Below are 15,019 nucleotides of genomic sequence, written 5' to 3' on the forward strand. Positions count from 1 at the left end.
AGTGGCCCGAGAACCGACCTTCCTAAAATCTTATAATTATTAGCTCTTAGGTCACAATTTATGTTGTTTACTTTAACATATTGTTATCCACCTTCAAGATAAGTATTACCAACTTTTATACACATATATACATATACATCCAAAAATCAAATATTTTAAAGCATTAATTGTAAATGCATAATTATTAGCAAAAATTGAACAGCGGTGGTCGATTCTTGTCCTAGCACAATTTTATGGCAGATATGAGAACGTTTCTAGAAATTAAGAAAACATTGGGAACAAAAGGGGTTCTTGAAAAGAAAGGAGGGTTCTGGTCGACCTTAAATTTCTTGTCCCGAAGAGGATTGTATGCTTCTGGATCTCTTAAGAGATCATCCCCTTGCTTTTTTTAAAATAACTTCACAATATACCTTAATGTTTTACATTTATTAAATACAACCGTAAACATATGTCTCTAATAACCTTAAACCAATAATCCAAAAAGCATGTTTCAAATTAGTGAAATAATACAAAAACTAATCACATTGGTACGGGCTCCTTATTGCTGTATTATTAGTATTATTATTATAGGTTTAATAACAATTCTTTTTGAATACCCTTAATGGAGAAATTGTTGTTATTTATGCAACTTCTGATATTCGACTTAGAGATGGGACATCTAGTGCTACAATTCTCCAGTCTTGTAGCTATTATTATTATTACAGTTTTTCTCATGCTGTATTTAAATCGTATGTTAATAATATTTATTCATTATCTTCCATGACCCCGACATAATTAGCTTTTATTAATAGAATAATTGTAATTCTATTAGGACGAATTCAATTTGCTTCACCATCATGCACGAACTGGCCAATTGAAAAGATAACGAGAATACAACAAATTCTAATTTGTCTCTTTTCTCATAAAAGCTTAGTTTTGCGTATCCGATATCTTAATTAGCACCCAAAATTTGAGCTTCGCGTTCCAATATTCACCTTTAACATTAAAAGCGAGACAGAGTTTCGCTACGAGACGTCCGCCGGAAAGCTAAAAATTGACGTCACGACACAATAACATCGTTAAGTTCAAACTTAATTAACATCGCACTCGAATCTGTCGATAACCATTTTAAACTCGCCGACGACTGCAGTCGAACGTCGCTAACTTCACCCAGTAGACGTGCCCGGTTTCCAATCTCGTAACTTAACCATCAGAAACACAATGCTCGTTTAATAACGAACAGTATAACCTAAGCGATGTGCAGAATACAATCGTTGAATCTTGTTCAACATCGATTCCGTTTGGGATAACTTTTCGACCAGCAGCGGCTCGTAATATTACTTAAGCTAGAAATTTTTGGTTCACATTTTTTCCTAGAGGAAGGATCTAGAAAACCATGCAGGACATTCCGTAGAACCTACTTCATATATTTTGTGGTGATATGTTGGCCTTTTGTTGCAATTCGAACCCGATTGTTATATTCTACAATTCTCCATGAGCAGAATATTCTTTATCTAAGGAATTTGTTGGTATTTGTGTTTTTCGTTTTTCTCTTAGGAATTTAACTCCATCTGTTGGTTGGTTTTCGTTTTCTTTCTTATATCTTTATTCTAAAACAGCTAATTCAATTGGCTTTAAATAGATTTTCCTTTCCTGTTGCCGGGTATTTTCCAATAAGTAGAAGCGTTTATTTTAAAATCAGGTCATATATGCCGTTCTTAAGAGTTTAATCTAAATTGCAATATGTTCGTAAATATTAAGGAGGCATTTGACAGTGAAGCTTCCAGTTTTCAAAGGGTAAGGTTAAGTACCTGTACTCTATTTATGTTACAGATGAGTTTGTCTTGCGTGCCTGCCGATTAACAACATTCTTCTTCTTGTATTTTTGTCTCTTCTACATAATTCTTCGATTTGTAAACAGCAACAGTCTTTTTTAGGCTATAGTCATTCGCGGTAGATAAAGGTACGTCATAAATATTTATTAGAACCTTAAAATTAAACATTTTTTCAAGGTTTCTTCTGTTTTTTGACACTTTAAAATGTGGAGACCGTGGAATGAAGCAGATGGTCCCCTATTAAAAAGAGGCATGGAAAACAACGCAGAATTTGAAGGCGAAGTGGAGATGGTAGTCGAACTTAACGACAATTTAGAAGACGAACAACCTCAGCAAACAAAAAAACGGATCCATTTGTCTTCGAATGCAAAACAAATTGTTTTGAATATTTACAATTTTATAAGAAATTCAGGAGGAGAAGTAGAAGCAGCAATAAAAACAACTGACATTACCAAAGTTCCGAAGTCAACTGCAAGAAAAGTTGTTGCTGGTGGGACAGCCAAGAGAAAAGTAGTACTTCGCGCGAAATATTTGAGGAGTGGTTTGAGTATAAATTGTTGCCAATACTATTGCCAAATACTGTTATTGTGTTGGACAAAACGGACATGAAATCTTGAAATTACCTACCCTCGTATCATTGTATATTTAACCATAAACGTAATTCAGCAAGAGGTAGCTAAAAAATCGGTACAAAGCCGTTCTAACTGTGAAAAACGAGTAATAAAAGAAGAAAATATTTATCGAGAACGATTAGTGGCGAAGTTGATCATTGAACTAGGTGACGATAATAATGATAGTGATGCTTTTTTAAGTGACTAATGATTTATTATTAATATATTTAATATTTTATTACTTTGTACTAATTCTTTTATACACGGTTCAAGAACTGCTAGGCGAAAAAGATTGAAAACACTTATATCCTGCTTGTTAGTGTAGGTAGATAAATTCCTAGCACGGCCATGGAATGTTTACGGTAAAGGTGTTGTAAAAGCACTATATTTCTGGTTGAAGTGTAACATACGAACGCTTGTAACTACGGGCTTCAAATTTTCCTCCACACTCGGACTAGGCAGTGCATAGCGACTCGCAAAATATCAAGTATCGGCAGCCATTTTGTGGGTTGTTAGGGTTTTTCTACTAGAACGATCGCTTGTGAACAAAGTAAGTGAACGAAATTTTGACCTATCGAGTTGAAATTCGGCAGAAATTAAGAGTTTCATTCACGGATGCAATCTATTCAACTGAGCGGGATCGGAAGTTTCGAACAATTTTTTAAAAAGTTTAGTTTTTTCGGGGCGGAAAACAAAATAATTTTTGAAAAACGGTACGCCCGATTGAAAATATCTTTACCCAGAAGACGCGCGAGATTTGGGACAATAGCACTACAATACAGTTGATAGAAATATATACAGGGTGTCGCGGTTATGAGCAAAAAACTAAAAACATATATGACAAACCGCGCCGCCTGGTTTGCACGTCCTTTTAGGGCGCCTCGAGAGCTATAATTTTTGCATTTATTGTATTCGCCTACCATACAGGGTGCACGAAATCCAAGCTGGAAAGCATTGGTTGAAATTAAATATTAATTTATAAATTTCTTACCGTAAGGGATGGGTCAATTTGGGTTTAATGGTTTTGTAGACTGTAACCATCTTTGCATATGCTGTTTTGCCATAAAAAGTCAACGATATGTTGAATCCATCTAACTCCATCTGACATCGCCGTCCATAATGTTTTCAGGATTTTTAGAGTTTTATGTTTTTATATTTTTCCTAATCATTGATGAAAATTCTGAACAATGAAAATATTCTGGGTAAGCTCATCGACCAAAAAAAATTGTTGAAACCATGTTCCAGCGCTACAGCCAGGAGGCGTAATTATTTTGGTTCAGAAAGTGTCACAGCACGTTGTTTGCATTTGTTCGAAAGGTATTCAAATATTTTTAAAACGTAATTTTGTAATTGGAAACTTTTATATCGATAGACACAAGTAAATAAAAGAAGCGACTCGAAAACTACGAATTTTCACTTTCAAATCAAATCGGAAAAAGCGGAAGCGTAAAAATGGCGCCATTATAACATGCGAAGGCTTGATAGAAGTTTTCTTTACCAAGTCATCCTCTAAGGAACCCGATATTCAATTAAATTTTGCCAAGAGAGTGGTTAAAAAATCGGAGCCGGCCGGCTGCATTTTCGTAGAATGATGAAGTCTAAGACTTGCAAGGCCCCTTAACAATGGCAGAGATTTATAGAAATATTTCGAAAGGTTGGTTTTCTGGATGATTGTTTAAGTAAGACGGTTGGTTGTCGGATGTGAAATCTGTGTTCTTTTAAATCGGTTTAGTTGTGAAAATCGAATTTTGCTAATGATGTGGTTTTAAAAATATTTAGGAAATTGATACGTCTACGAAAAACTATCCGTTGCCGACATTATTAAAAGATTTAGAAACAACTTTTTAATGAGATTTTCCACGGGTAACGTGTTGTACAAAAGCCCGAGAGAGACGAGAAAGTTGTTTTCTTATAGATTCCAACTTGTGAAGTGTTTGGTCGATATTAATTGTGCGGGAAAACTATTTGGTGAAGAGAGCAGAATTTTCTAAAAATTTCTTTTTTAACTTCTTTGAAATCTCTGGGCTGGCCAATCGATTGTCGCGTCGACAATTTCAAATTTTATTTTTATATATTTGTCGAACGCAAAAAACGCAAGGGGTTGATTCCGTATTTTACCTGCCCCTTATTTGACGTCGAAGCCATTCGAGCTCTGCCCTAAATTTTCATCTTACTAGCATTTTTATAGAGATGGTCGGTGCTCTGAAATACGCTTATTATAATCATCTAGCTCAAAAGGCCAGCCGGGAAGTCAAAACGCCCTTTATTCGAGAGATTGCCGTAATATATTGCATAATAACGTTACACTAATGGAATTAATAACTTTGTTAACCTAAGGGGGAAATAATTTTGATAAAACGTAAAGGCGAAATCGGAACAGAGGCTTGTTTTCGGTTGACTGTTTGCGTTTCGACGGCAGAACGAATACTTGATCGGGTTATAAGACGTGATACTACAAATTAGAAAGACGTATCCAAAATTTGAAATTTATAATTGTAAGTTTTCAAGTTGGCACCAAATGCGAGGTAGGACAAGTGATAAAAGCTAATTGAGACAAATATTTAAAGCTAGAAAGTATGTTTCTTCCTCTTTGTGATCTAAAAAATATTGTTCTATCCCCTACGCCACTGTCAATTCAAAACGTCAGCTTTATGAAGCATTGTCGCAAGTCAGATGTTTTCAGTCTATGAAACAGAGTAATTACATTCTCTGAAATATTTAACTTCACTGTGAAAATTCGCAAGTTATTCATTAGCATATTTGTATATTTGTTTCTTTAGTAGAATAAATTTTACCTTATGGTATTTGTGTTTGGGGTGCTGCAGCGAATAAGGCTCTTCAACCGCTAGCAATTAGCCAGAAGCGAGTTGTGAAAATAATATCATTCAAAAACAACATCCCTCTAAAGTATTGTTTACTGAAGCGAAAGTGTTATGTATTGACAAAATCTACATTAAGATAGTCATCAGACTATTATGTCTTAACAAAATTCGAAAAGAAACAATCAACCCTTCAGTAAAAACCAAATGTGTATCAAATCAGGCCGTGGCAGTACCGAGGGTGAAATTTTCCTCAGAGGGGCGGAGCCTTCTGTTTGCAGCCCCCTTCCAGTGTATTTGCAAAATATGGAATATACAAAAATTAAGAAACTTGTTGACTGCTGGTTGTTTAGTGTTGACTATGATACTCTGGATGTGATCAATTAACTGTGAATCGATTTTTCAAAGAAACTTCCACAGACAACTGTAATACTATTTACAAAACTTCTGGATTCCTCCTGCGAAGGTTTTTGTTGAAGCAGTCTTGCTAATGTTTCGCCAATCATCCTGTGGGCTTCTTCGGAGCTTAACTGAAACTGGTTCACATTTTACTGGGTACCTGCTTATATATTGTTTGAGGGGAGCGAAGCTAAATGATGATTTATTCCCATATTGGCGACAGGTAAAGACCTGAGTCGCGGTTAAGATTATTGGTTGCTTATAGATTTCTATCGACTCTCTGATTTTTGTAGGTAGAATGAATATCAAGAAAAGATTAAAGATATTCTTACAGATGGATCACATGGTCAACTTAAAAAAGATCCTACGTCATCTATGAAACGTAACCTTAAGTTATTAAAGCTTCTTCTCGATAAGAATACGTGAAAACGTGTCGGCACCTCAAAATTTATCGTCTCTACGGACTCCACGAACCAGGATATTGAACAAATAAAAAGCATTACATTAGATACACAAGATATTCTGGTAAGTTTCGACTAAAGTTCCTATTCCTGAAACTCTCAACATCATTTCAGATGTAATAAAATCTGAGAATCTGGAACCAAACCTTCTGATCTTAATTGAAAAATGTTTTCTGGAAAATATTTTTCTTACAACGGTCAAATTTTTGAACATACGTCGGGAACGGCTATGGGTTCTCCATCAACACCTTCCATCTAAAACCAAAATTATCCCTAGTAGATTTTCTTAGACAATTAAACTCTATACACCCTAACATACGTTTTGCCATTGAATTAGAAACTTATAATAACCTCCCAACCTTAGATATTCTTATCAACAGGAAATCAAATCAAAATCATCGGTTATCAACTCTCTTATTTATATAGCTGTAAAACTATCTCAGCCCGAGTCACTGAACCCAGAATTAAAAGACTTTACCTCTGTTCTTCTCTTAATAATTGCCATATTAAAGATATTAAGCGTTCCATCACAAAACACACTTCACCACAACCTTCCAATAACAATGAGCCCGAAAGCAATCCCACACTTGCCACTGTTGTCTTTCCTTACATTCAAAACTTTATTGATCGCATATCAAAAGTTCTAAACGACAAAACTAGTCCAAAAAGCTCTCAATGCATTCGATCCTTCAAAGATCAAATTCTATTTGAGATGCCAGGAGTTTACAGGATTCCACGCATAGGCGGCAAAGATTACATTGGAAAGACCGGACGAAAAATATCAACTAGGCTCAAAAAATAAGAAAGAGCTTTAAGACTAATACAAATAAACTCATCAGCAGTTGCTGAACACAATCATGAAACCGGACATAAAATTTTATTCGATAAAACTAAAATTCTTGCATACACTCAATTCTTCTGCCAATCAGAGAGCTGATAGAAATCTATAAGCGATATTATGTTTATGCCCCTCATTTAGCTCCGCCCCCCTCAATCAATATATAAGCAGGTACAGTAAAGCTGAGAAGTCAGCCAACACGATGATTAGCAAGTTCGACTCGGCAACAACCCACGCAGAAATAATACACAAGTTTTGTAAATAGTACAAATGTGAATAAAATTAAGTGGTAATAAATTTAATAACAATGTAATTTAATAATTTTTATTTAAGTATTCAAATCGAATATTAATATGAACTTAGTCATAATTAGTAAGGTAAGTTGCGTTCGACTGAACAAATGCAAGCACAAATTTTTCAAATTCAATGTGCATTTGATATATTTTTTACATGTATTTATTATTTGGTGAAATAAGTGTTAAAAAAAGGTTATTCGATTTGCCGGCGGAAAATCATTTTCGCGATTACGCTTAATCGTCGCCCCCGGGCGTGGTGCATCGTCCGTACAAACACACCGCGTGGTTTTATTTCATTTATACCCCCGGAATCGTTCTCGAGATTTACATCTCGCTTTAAAGACGTCGTACCGTGACGGTCGCATGCATATACGCGGTCATATTTCTCGTATAACGGTCTCGGAATTAGATTTGGGAATTGAGACCCGTCTCTCCCGTTCAATTCCGGGCGATACACACACACACGCTCATACGCGAACACATCAATCGCCGAAAAACGTTCGTCTCGTTTTTTCGCGAGCAGGAGATTTCCAATTTTGTTCGAGAATTGATAAATAATTCGCGGGCGAATTGAAACCGCGAGATCTATTACGATAGGCACACGGAATAACTTGCGGAACTCTTTTCTTATGTGAAATCTTGGAGGCGCAAGTATTTGATTGATATGTTTTTAATTATTTATTCAGACCTTACCCTCTGGAGTACGGTAGGTGTTCTTTTCATTATTAAATCCAATGAACTACAGTATATTGTGCAACAAGTGCGGTAAAGGGCATTTGACTCACGAGTTTATTTGACACGAGCGGAGCGAGTGCTTAATAAACGAGTGACTTAAAAAGTTTATCGAACGTGTTGCATACTATACTTTTTCTACGACCGTTAGTTTTTGGGTACATTTTCGCAAAATAACAAGGATACATTCATTAATTGAACTGAGGTGGCTTTTACTTGATGAAAATCCATTTAATAAAATAAATAAGAACTAAAGGTTCAGATTTTCAGGAAATTATATATTTTCACAAGATAATTGTTTCGACAACACCGTGTCTTTATCAAATGTAATATTTACAAACTACCTGCTACTATATAAAAATGACAAGAAAACCTTAATTAATGTTGTTGTGAGAATTTAAGTTCAATAAAGAAGAGGTATGTATTTAAATCCAATTGATCGTTAAGCAATACATTTGAATGTCTCATTTTCTTAATCTCCATGGCTTCCAATAAATTTAATTTTGTACTTTTTGCGGCTGTACGTAAAATATTAAAATCAATATCATAATTAAAATCTGGACTATTGTTTTTAAACGCTCTTTTATGTTCGTTAATGCGTCTTTAGAAGGATCTACCTGTTTGTCAAATACAAATTTTAAGACAGAATCAACATTTCAACCTGTAGACACCTGATTTTTGAGATTTTGGAAATTTCTTTTTATTGCTTTTTAAAAAATTTCCTATAGTGTTGTTAGTTCTGAAAGCTATTTTTAAACCACATTTTGACAAATGTTTTGAAACTTTTTCCCTGAGTTCTCCTATGTACGTATTTGTTTAAAATTGTTCGTGTTCTGTATTATGTTTCAGATAAATAGAGTTTACTGTTGTCCGGACTTGTTTTTTATTTATAATTTTATCAATAATTGAGGGATTGTAGCCGTTGTTCAGTGCAATTTGTTCAATGATATTAAGTTCTTTGTTGTAAATTTCTGTTGAGAATGGCGTATTAAGAAGTATGTGTATAAAAGAGTGAAATGTGTGTATAAGGGTGATTTGAGCTGTTATGTATGACTGTGTTTGTGTGTGAAAGTTTAGTTTTGGTTTAAGTTTGTGCCCCCATTTAAAGCAGTAGAAAATTTAAAAAAATAAAATAATCACTGAAAACAAAGTATTGAAAACAGAGAACAACTGGTAACGAGAAAGAAATGTAAAATTTTGCCCTTTTGAATTAAGTGTTCCTTTCAGAATAAAAAAACATGTTTTATGCATTCTGGGTTTGAATTTGACACAAATTATATAGAAGAACTCTTGAATAATGATAATAATGCTATTCTTGGAAAAATGTGACTCTATGAAGTAACCTTCCCATACTTCCCTGACCTAGATGTTTATCCACAGCGGCCACCTTAATAACCAGATTTCCAAATGGATGATAAATTAAATGATATTTCAGATTTAATGTAACCTAAACAAAAGAACCCCAATAATAGCATCATAATATCGAACTTCTGTTGGCGGCATCGTCTTTAAAAAACCCTTTACAACGCCTTTGTCGATGATAGTTTAGTACACTTCTCTTCGAAGTTTCACTAGGAAAGTTTCCCATTCTCGAGCTTTAGATATAAATAATGCAGGGCCATCAAAACTCTGGGACCATTAGACGTGTTAAAAACGTCTCAAACTTCCGCAGCCGAATACGAACCGACGTCTCCGACACCTTTATGATAAGCAAACCCGAAAAACTATAATACCGTCAGATAACTTGCCAACAGCGCTGGCGCGCGAATAATAGTGCCTTTCCTCGGAGGAAGGGTAAACCGAGCTTTTTGCTTGACGCTACTCACACCTAATTAATTTCTTACTTTGTGAGTTGAGTAAATCAATTTATATCATAATAGAAATTATGAAACAGCGCATTGGCGAAGCAAAACTAATGACACCTTCAAGCATTTCAAACACCTCAACACTACTTTGTCTTTCGTGACTAAAAAAAATAATTTGTTTTCATTTACGAACAAAGGGTTTGTTTTTTTGATTCTTGGTGTTGTAAAAGTTTCGCATGGTGGATACATTGAAAAAGAACTTTTTCCTCAATCTAAAAAGTGGAATGAAAGTATTTTGGTTTGATTGATTGGTTTGGTTTGAAAATTAAAAAACCACGCTATAATTTTGGACTTGCACGGACTTAACAGTAACTAGCGAAAATACAGCTACCGATGATGAAACAGTATTAAATATTTGAAGATAAACAAACGCAAAATCAACTAACCTTTGGAGCAAAAATCGCTTGCACGCATGCATAAAAAGCTTCGTTTCGTATGCATTTTCAGTGCAAAATTATTGCAGCAGGAGATAATATGCTGAGTAAATAAGGGGAAAATGCCAATCATCGAGATATCGCGGCGAAGTGCTGAATTTTCATTTATTCTGTAAATAGCGCGTGCAAAAAAGGGTAAAAAAAATATTGATAGATTATTTCGATTAGTCCGCATTTCGGTCGACGTGAAAAAATGAAAAATACGCATATTTTATTTGAAGCCAAAGTTTACCTTCGCAAATAGAAAAATGCAAAAAAAATCTTTTGTTGGACATTTTGGACAAAATTTGTATTTTTGTTTTCCACATTATCTTTATGATTTCGTGAATTATAAACGTTAAATCAAATTTGCAAATTACATCCATACAATTTCATTTAATTTTTATTCATTCCCTTATTTTATAGACATCCTAATTTCTTCTATTAGCTATAAATTAGTCAATGGTGGATATCCAGATAATTTCATACATTCACCAGTGGAATAATTGTGAATGGGAGAAGAGAGATTCCTCAAACATTTTAGAGAACTTTGATCCAAAACAGCAGAGCTTTTCTAAGTTTTAATTAGCTATTTTCTTTAATTCACTTCTTCTATTATATGCAGTAATAGTAATGTCTCATTTATTGAACTCCTCAGATTCCTTGATTTTGTAAAACCGATAGGCGACAAGCGACTTTTTAAAAAATACCTGGTATAACTACAACTAAACTTACTTATATCATATCCTCAACGACCTCAGATATTCGTCATTTGCGATAGGAAAATCCAATACAACTCCACCAAGATCGGAAACAACTCTCCAAACACAACACAACTTATCGAAAGTATCTCGCGAATATATGCACGAACTCTTCGTAGACGCTGAAGGGTTGAGGGTTCGCGCCTCCCCAAACAGAGTGACTCCAACGGCGTCTATCGCGCCACTGACGACGACGATGGGCGTCGGGTCGTGCAACGGCATCGATCCCCGCGGCGAACGGAAGAGCGTCGAAGTCTATATACCATCGTGCATCGAGATACGGCCTGGTGGACGTAGGGACTACGAAGAAGGTGCCCACTGAAGGGAAAAGTGCGTGATAATCAACGACTTTGGGATAATATTCAGACGAACATAACCTCAAAACACAATCGCCCCATTCGCCCACCGCGGGGGGGCCGATCCTTCTAGGCTGTGCTCCGACCCCGGTGCCCATTGTAGAAAGTTCGGACGAACATAACCTCAAAAGACCGTGATGACTCACCTTTTTTTTCGCTACCGAGTATCGAACCCAGGATTCGTCCTTTGTTCGACGACGATTTTAACGTCGAGCTAATGGGCATATTAAGAGCAATGGCTAATTATGTGTTAGATATGGAGAATACTTCTACATCTTTTTTTTCGTTACCGAGGATCGAACCCTAGACCTGTCCGTTGTTGAGCGTCGACTTTAACGCCGAACTAACGGGCATATTAAAATCAATATTAATTAAATTAGGAAGACATCCAGTAGTACATGATTCCATTGAAGGGACCTTATTTTAAATTACTTAAAATTATGTCCATTATATGAAGCTAAATAAAAATATAAAAAACAAACACAAAAAAAGGAAAATAATCAGAAACTCATAGATCCATAGCGACCGTTTAAAGCATTGAATTGTGTATAAAAAATTATAGGCGGTGGTACTAACATCGAAAATTTAAATGGTATACTATATATAATTATACTTTACGTTAATTATTAACGATCCTAATGGAGAAACCCATTTTACATTTACAAACCCACAAACCTTTGAAACAACTTGAAAAGTAAATGTGATGTAATCTTAGACGTTAAAATCAAAAAATTTGATTTTTCAAGAACATCTCGCAGTCCACCTCTTGAACCCTTGATTTCTTATTTTCCAACCTAACTATTAACAAATTATTTAAATGAACTATACTTAAATTACTTAACATCCAATAAAATGAGTTTGAAAAATTGAATTGAATTGAATGAAGCATTTTTATTTAATATGTTTTATTAATATTTAATATGCAAATTAAATATGTTTTTAGCATTCCAAAAAAGTTTTGTCGATAACATTACAAATCAAATAATACAACAAAAATGATAAATTGAATGATTAATTAATTCAATACTTTCCCATATTATGTGGCGCTCCCAATCAAAATAAACTATGATAGGGGGGTGTTTCATTGAAAAAAATGTATATGACAACTTATAGTAAATACTGAATTTTTCGTAAAAAATCATTACGTTTCCCATAAACAAACAAAAAAAATAAACAGCTCTACTATTGCGGAAACTGTATATTTAAAGACAAGTGAGATACCGTTAGTTAAAAGTAAAATAAAGTAACTTAAATTTTAAGAATATTTTATATAACTTACTTCTATTTTCACAAAAAAGAGAACCATACGGTGAAACTGGCATAAATGTTTAATACATTTTTGTTACTCTATATACAGGGTATATACATATGTATCATGTGCAGCGATATCATTTATATTTCGCCACTCACCTACAGCCATAACTACATGTTTAAGAAAAAAGTATTTGATAAAACCATGTTGTTAACAAACAGCTGTCAACATTTTTGGTTTCGTAAATATTGGAATACTTGAAAAGTTATTTATCCACTTTTTCTTTCCCATTTTAGTTTAATTATATTCGCATGTGAATTTTTTGATTTTTTACATTGAATTATTAAACTTGTAGATGGCAACGCAAGATAGATTGTCAAAAGCTAAGATCTTGGAATGTGGAAGCTATTTGGGCATAAGTTGAATAGATTAGATTTTAAAAATTTAAATTTAAAATAAAAATTTAAATTTAAAAAGACGAAAATATTACTTTTCGAGTGTGAATAAATCAAAAACGATATAAAATAGAGTCATATATATCACTATCAACAAAACTCGTTACCAACCTAAGGCAGATTTCAAATATATGTATATAGGGTGTTTGGAATAAAATAAAAGAATAGAATTTGTAGGGTTGAAATACTATCTGACGACTTATCTTAATTTAGTTCTAAATTTTACCTAAATAAGTACTAAAGTAAAATAATATGTACATACAAAATAATTCTTAAAGTTATACTTAAGAATAATTTTAATACAATTTGTGGACAACAACGGTGATAAGTTTGAAATTTTGCCTAATAAAACGCTCCATGTCACACCATATATATTTCCATGCTGTCGACACGTGCACTCTTTAATCGCATAGTTTACGCAAACAATGGCAAACTTTCAAAACTAATTAAGGATCTAAATTAAAGTTTCTCTAAATGGAAGACCGGCTTATGTTTTCCTTAACACGTAAATTAGACGTCCTAATTCCGGTGCTTCGTCCTGATTAAGGGACGTATTTTAATTTAAACTGATACATCATGTTTCCGTAGAACAATTAAGTTCCGGTTAAATTAAAAAGCAAAGCGGAGAAGGCAAAAACGACAACTCTCGCAAGTGAATTCGTTTCGGGAAGAGCAGAAAGAAAACAATACGTGGATTTATACAGAAAGCGTTTAGTTATTCGTATGTCGTTTGTTCATTTCTGAAGATTAAATCAACAGTTCCCAAGAATCCACAAAAATATTATAAAATAATTAAGTGATACATATTATAAGAAATTAAGTGTAATAAAGCTGTTGACTTGTCTGTGACAATTGTACATATATTTTTCATACTGCAACCTCATCTACATATTATACAAAAAACTTATTATTCATTAAAAGTGCTGAATGTTCTAAATATAAGTCTAAAATACAGTAAGTATACGAGGTTTGTCAAAAAATATGATTTTTACTCAAATGTGGAAGTACCTTTCAATTTAAATATAGAAAAATGTCATTAAATACAGTTAATCAGAACTAAAAAGAAAAAGAAGTTATTCGTTTTATAATTATAATAATAAATTTTATTGCAGTTACGTATAATCTAGGATGAGCTTACAAACTAATGAATGTTTGTTGACAGCTGTTGACATTTGATAGTAACTGTCAAAACGAGTTAGAATATTATCCAACTTAGTCTTATTAATTAGTAGAATAGAAATCGTGCTGTTGGCGATTTCGAAAGAACAATTTCAGTAGGCATTGAACTAAAGGGTGGCGGATACGTCGAAGCATTAAAGGAATGAGTGATAAGTTTCTACTTATTACGTTAATAAGTGAGAATGTTATTATTATTTTGATAATGACAAGAGATAAACAAGCACGAAAATATAATTTTAATATTGTTTTTTAATATTAATTTTATAATTATTTATTAATAATAATATTAATATATAATATTAATATTATTAATAATAATAATATTAATTTAATAATTTTAATATTGTTCATGCCACGAAATAAAAATGCCTATTTAGCGCATGTCGTAATATATTGTTTTATGGATATAGCATGATATCCTAGAGACTATCCATCCCCCTCTAATTAAAATTTGCCTCGCAAAATCGATATTGTCTGGATTAACAGCTCTATTCCACTATATCAACTATTAAGAAAGATAATGAAAATCAACATGTTGCTTTAGCAAATTATGCGTATTTTTATCCAAAATTACTTCCACAAAATCAGGTTGTTAATTTAATATATCTTAGTCATCGAATATTTTACCCATCTGCAAAAGAACATTAAAAAGAAAACAGAAACAGGAAAAATATATTGCACATAATTGGGCAATATATTAAAAGAAGCACATTTCACAAAAAAAATATTTCTTACTTCTATGTAACAAATATGACCAATTAAAAATGG

At 33.5% G+C, this 15,019-nt stretch overlaps 1 protein-coding gene across 1 annotated transcript in view; it reads right to left on the reverse strand.

Annotated features, from left to right (window-relative positions):
• LOC132696591 (neuroligin-4, Y-linked-like) overlaps nt 1–11,171 on the reverse strand; it is a 331,275-nt gene extending 320,104 nt beyond the window's left edge. The window contains exon 1 of the mRNA XM_060661512.1: nt 10,984–11,171. The gene's annotated coding sequence lies outside the window, so the exon portion shown is untranslated. The remainder of the gene's footprint in view (nt 1–10,983) is intronic.
• Nucleotides 11,172–15,019: the final 3,848 nt, after the last annotated feature.

The sequence above is a fragment of the Cylas formicarius genome, unplaced genomic scaffold (genome assembly GCF_029955315.1).
Source record: "Cylas formicarius isolate icCylForm1 unplaced genomic scaffold, icCylForm1.1 PGA_scaffold_1__22_contigs__length_36826433, whole genome shotgun sequence".
Taxonomy (NCBI): Eukaryota; Metazoa; Arthropoda; class Insecta; order Coleoptera; family Brentidae; genus Cylas; species Cylas formicarius.